The sequence below is a fragment of the Myotis brandtii genome, unplaced genomic scaffold (assembly GCF_000412655.1).
Source record: "Myotis brandtii unplaced genomic scaffold, ASM41265v1 scaffold174, whole genome shotgun sequence".
NCBI lineage: Eukaryota > Metazoa > Chordata > Mammalia > Chiroptera > Vespertilionidae > Myotis > Myotis brandtii.
In genome coordinates, this window is record NW_005356437.1 from 765,965 (window position 1) to 771,791 (window position 5,827).

The window sequence follows — 5,827 nt, forward strand, 5'->3', positions numbered from 1 at the left end:
GAGTCGTGGGGGGGGGGGGGGGGGGGGCGTGTAGAAAGACACGAGGTGGCACGGTTGCTCTGTCTTTATATTTTCCTTGCTTTTACTTGCTAAACTCAGTGCATAGGATCTTTCAATTAAAAACACTCACGGAGACTGCAGGGGAAGGTGGCTTTTGTGGAAACTGGGGAGCAGAAGAGGGAGAGATGATCAGGAAGCCAACTCTGGGACAGTCTGTCCCTCCAATCCTGAACAGACATTTTTCTCCTGAAGACCAGGCTCCTCCTAGCAGCACAACTGCACCCAGTCTTGAGCACTGTAGGGAAAGGAAGATTCTAAATACCCCGAGGGAGCCCTCTGGGACTGGGTTGAGGGGCCATTTGGTCCTGGAAACTAATACAGAAACACCGCCACCAAGGGGCCGTGTCAGAAATAGACGCTTGTGTAAATACGACTGAAAGCAGGCAGGAAAACAAAGTGGGCAGATTGATCCCACCTGCCTGAAACCAGGGTTGTGGCATATGACACAGAGGAGCGGTGGATCGCTGGGAACTTCAACACTTCTGACTACCTGATAGGAAACTGAGACATGGCAGGCAGAACAGTAGAGAGGGGTCTTAAACCAGCCCCTGTGGGACATTGAAGCTCCACTGAAGCAAACAAACTTCACTTTTTAATTTTTTATCTTTTACTTAAGAAACTAATAATGTTTTTCTTTCACATTATTTTATTTTTTATTATTATTTTTATTTGTTTGTTATTATATTTTTACCTTTCTTTTTTTAATTTTTATTTTTTTGGATTAGTGTTCTACATTCTATTTTTATTTTTTTAATCATTATTTTACTCTATCTCATTTTTTTCTTTATGCCAACACTTTCTTCCTCACTTTTCCCTTTTCATCCTGTTTCTCTTCTCCTGTTCCTGCTTTAGTTTTTCTCTATCCTTTCTTTTTACTCCTTGTTAAAAATTGATCTTCTTTATCTGCTTTATTGATGCATTACTATTAAAGTAGTCTCTGTTGGCCTACTATATATCTAATTTCCTCTCCTCTGCTCCAAGTCCACGAACACTTCTCTTTTGTCTTTCTTTGCTACCCCAATTTTTTTTCTTTCTTGTTGTTGTTTGTTTGATTGTTTGTTAATTTTGTTAGTTTTTTTGTTATTTTTTTTTCCTCTCCTTGCTTCTTCTCTTCTTCTACTAATAGCTTAATTAGTTTCAATCGCCAATTCAGGCCTATCTGCTCTATATTCTCCTTTTCCAAAAATAGATGAATGCATAGATAGAAAGGTTAAAGAAAGGAGAAAATTTATATACATATATATATAAATTTTCTTTTATATATATTTTTTAATTATAATTTTTTTCAATTATTATTTTCTACTATTTTTGAGTATTTTGTTTTTTACTTTTCTTCTTATACATTCATTCTCTTTCTACCTCCTCTATACTGATTCGTGGCCATTTCCCCATTCATTCAATTCCTTTACCTTACCTTCTGGAAATAAGCTTGGACTCTTCAGATTCAGCTTCCCTCCTTCTTTTCTGGGTGCTTGTTGTTTGCATTTTTTGAATTAGTTGTTGGTTTTTTGGAGTTTTCTCCCCATACACATATATTTTTCTCCCCTTCTTTTTTTCTTCTTTTTCTTTTCTCTCTGACCTTTATTCCTTTTCTCAATATCATTTTTGCTCTCTTTTCTCTGCCCTAATTGTCTTTTCTCTGGTGGTCACCTTTATTGGGGCTTATTAGAATCATGAATACATTCGTGAATACATTCCACCACCCCACCTCAGGTACCCTGTATGCCACACCCTGCATTTTGAGCTTTTCAGAGGAAACAAAGGCAGAGGCCAAACTTATGGTTTAAATAGTCTCAAGGAGCCCTAAGGGACTGGATTGGGAGAGTGGCCACCCACCCCAAAATCCTGGGAACCAGACTGATATTTTCCCCCGCACATGGGAAACTGATAAAAACTGCAGGTTTCCAGCCTACCCCACTGGTCTCCATATAAGGATCCCTGTCCAGCAGAGTAATATTTTGGGCCATTCGTGGAGGAGTATCTCTGGTACAGGGAAACACACCCACCATGTTCTCTGAAAGCTAAATGGCACCTGCCCCACCTAACGCTCTTTAAGAAACAGACTATTGAGTGATTAAGATTGACAGCTAGCTAGCAGGCAAAGGCAGGCAGAGTTCGAACTTGGGAAACCAGGGGGAGTTTGCTGGCCCTGTGTCCCAAGTAGATCCTGGGAAAGGATCTGGGGTATTTATCTAAGGTGTCCCTTGAGATAAACTTCAACCGTGCAGGTGTGGGACATTTAAGTAGTTGCTAGCGAAGAGGCTACTCTACACAAGCAGGACCGAAGTGCAGGCATAGGACCAAAAAGACCAGAAGCTTAATTTAACTTTCGAGCGTACACAAAATAATTCAATTAACTGCTGGAGGAATTACACCACATGAAACATATGCAGTTATAAATCACACGGCACTTTATTACTCACACAATTCCTGGTGCTGTGGGTACAGGCTTAAGTGGGATCCCAGTGGTTCTGTCCTCGGGGGTCCAGCAGCTAGGCTGGTCTGATCCGGATATAGGGGGCCAGTGTTCCTCACCCAAGAGCTCGGTCGCATCTCAATCGGGAGGTACTGACTGTTCTTCTGTCGTCTGGCAGAGAGAAGAGCGTGGAGCGGCGTCACTTGCCGGACTGACAAGAGGACATGCCTTTGTGGCTGTCTCGACAGGCGAGCCCCAGGCTGGTCAGGCCCCCCACTTTTAAAACCTGTACCCCATTTGCAGCAGTCCAGGTGGCTATCAATGAATTATGTCAGTGCACACATGTTTATCTCAAACAGGGCGAGCGGCTACATGTGGTTATCTAGGGAGAGTACATCACTCACTCAGCTGGTTATTTTGACAAGTCACTCTGAGTTATTAACTAAAGTTTCAATCCTTATCTATGAGGGACACACGCTTCAGGGCAGTGTGGAATGTGTTCTTAATATCACGCTTTAAGTTTCAAGAAAAGTTAATTTAAACATTTTAAAACCTTCTTAGACATTTTTCAGGAATCCTCAAAGCATTTTTAAACATTTCTCTATATTACTACAACACCCTGCCCTGGGCCCGTTGCTGCTAACAAACCTACTTTAGAGAGCAAATTGGTTCCTCCTTCTCCAGCCAAGGCCTGTGGAGACAGACACAAGTGGTGGATCAGTGTATCGCTTGAAGCTTCAAGAAGGTTGCCAAAAGCCAAAAGACAGTGCCTCACAGTGGTTAACAACTAAGTACCCAACAAGAAGCCCAGAATTGGCAGACAGAAGAGTGGGATCCAAAGCAAGGTCCCATAGGGCATTAAACTTGGCGAAAATGAACTTTTTTCCCTCCTTTTTTTTCTTTTCTCTTTTTCCCTCCCTTTTTTCTTCTCTTCTTTTTTGAGATTTTTGTTTCTTTTTTCTCTTTTAAAATGTATCTTCTTTATCTATCTGCTTTATTGATTTCTTATTATTCTAGTCTCTGTTGTTTCATTCATATGTTTAATTTCCCTCTTCTCATTTCCTACTCAATTTTTTTCACTGAATTTTTTTTGCTTTTATTTTTCTCCTGCTTTCTCATCTTTTTTCTTCTTTCTATTTTAGGTCTATCTATGTTCTCCTCTATTTTCCTTTTCAAATTTTTTTCTTGTCTTGTCATTTCTTTTCTCACTCTTTTATTTCAAACTGTTTTCCTTCCCCTATTTCTCTAATACTTTATTCTAATTTTCTTTATTTCATCTCTGCATCTACATATCCTGCCCCCATTTTCTTGTTCCTTTTTGCTTGTGCATTGTTTGTTTGTTTATTTGTTTGTTTTGCTTTATTTTCTCCTCATATATTTTTTCTTTTTTACTATCATTCTTGCTCTCTTCTCTCTTTCTTAATTCTCTCTTCTCTGGTGGTTTTTTTTGTTGGTGCTGTAGGGGTTTTGTGTATGTTTTTGTTTTGTTCCTTCTATTTCATGTTTTGTTTTATTTTGTTCTGTTTCATCAGCCCCTTTGCAACAGCTCGCATGATGTGCTTGGGGGTAAGCCACATAGTCAGCCAGCCTGAGAGGAGATTCTGTTCATGAATGGGACAATAACATTTAAGACCCAAATACAATAGGAGAACCCAAAAAAGTTCAATGAAGGGCTCTCCTAGAGCACCCAGGTCAGGAGATCTAAGAGACTGCACCATTACAAAACACCTGGTACATAAGACCACCCCACAAAATCTTGGAGGCATAGCAGTTTGATCTAATATTTAGAAACAAAAACAATCTTGCCTCCCTAGCAGACCAGTGACTTTGATTCTCAAGGGACTCTGTTTCTCCTCATGCTCAAGGCCGCACCAAGCACCACAGACTCCAATTCTTGATTCTCGACATGCGCACACGGGAACTCTGATTCCTGGTGCGCACTTGGGGACCCTGATTCTCGGTGAATGCACACAGGGACTCTCTTCAAATTCAAGAATAAACAAAATCAGAAATGAAAGAGGCGAAATAACAACAGACCCCACAGAAATACAAAGAATCATTAAAAAATACTATGAACAACTCAATTCCAACAAACTGGTCAATCTAGAAGAAATGGACATATTTCTAGAAAAATATGACCTTCCAAAACTCAACCAGAAAGAATAAAAAATCTTAATAGGCTAATAACTATGGAGGGAATTGAAGCAGTAATCAAAAAACTTCCAACAAACAAAAGCCCTGGACCACACAGCTTCACAGGGGAGTTTTATCAAACATTCAAAGAAGAAATAAAACCTATCTTCCTCAGACTATTCCAAAAAAATTTAAGAAGAAGAAATACTTCCAAGCTCTTTCTATGAAGCCAGCATTAGCCTAATCCCAAAACCAGATAAAGACAATACAAAGGAAGAGAATTACAGGCCAATATCCCTCATGATCTTAGACACCAAAATTCTCAACAAAATTCTAGCAAATCCAATCCAGCATTACATTAGAAAGATCATAAACCATGACCAAGTGGGATTTATTCTAGAGATGCAAGGATGGTACACTATCCACAAATCCATAAATGTGATACACCAAATAAACAAATTGAGAGATTAAAAACCATATAATCATATCCATTTATGCAGAAAAAGCATTTGACAAAATACAACACCCTTTCTTGATAAAAACTCTCAGCAAGATGGGAATAGAAAAATCATACCTCAACATAATAAAAGCCATATATGACAAACCTACAGTCAACATCATTTTAAATAGGCAAAAACTAAAACCATTTCCCCTAAGAACAGGAACAACACAGGGATGCCCACTCCCACCATTCCTGTTCAACATAGTAATGGAGGTACTAGCCATGGCAATCAGACAAGAAGAAGAAATAAAAGGCATCCAAATTGGAAAAGAAGAAGTAAAATTGTCATTATTCGCAGATGACATGATATTGTACAAAAAAAACACTAAAGACTCCATCAAAAAAATTCTAGACTTAATAAATAAATTCGGCAATGTAGCAGGATACAAAATTACCACCCAAAAGGCTTTGGCTTTTTTATACACCAATAATGACCTCACAGAAAGAGAAATTAAAAAAAAAATTCCATTTACCATTGCACCAAAAAAATTAAGATACCGATACTGTAGAGAAACCAAGATGGAGGCAAAGGAAAACACTAGAAATTGCTGCCTCACACAACCACTTCAAAAATACAACTAAAAGACAAAACGGACATCATCCAGAACCACAGGAAGGCTGGCTGAGTGGAAATTCTACAACTAGAAGGAAAGAGAAAAGCACACTGAGACTCAGAGGAGGTGCGGAAGTAAAGTGCAGAGGTATGGAGGCGCACG

General features: G+C 39.2%; 1 protein-coding gene across 2 annotated transcripts in view; it reads right to left on the reverse strand.

Moving 5' to 3' along the window:
* TRIM13 (tripartite motif containing 13) overlaps positions 1–2,822 on the reverse strand; it is a 40,286-nt gene extending 37,464 nt beyond the window's left edge. Inside the window, exons 1-2 of one of the 2 annotated variants that reach the window (XM_014537187.1) lie at positions 2,484–2,822; positions 131–295 (exon numbers count right to left, since the gene is read on the reverse strand). The gene's annotated coding sequence lies outside the window, so the exon portion shown is untranslated. The remainder of the gene's footprint in view (positions 1–130; positions 296–2,483) is intronic. The other variant, XM_005863193.2, reaches the window with a different exon arrangement.
* Between the last annotated feature and the right edge of the window lie 3,005 nt (positions 2,823–5,827).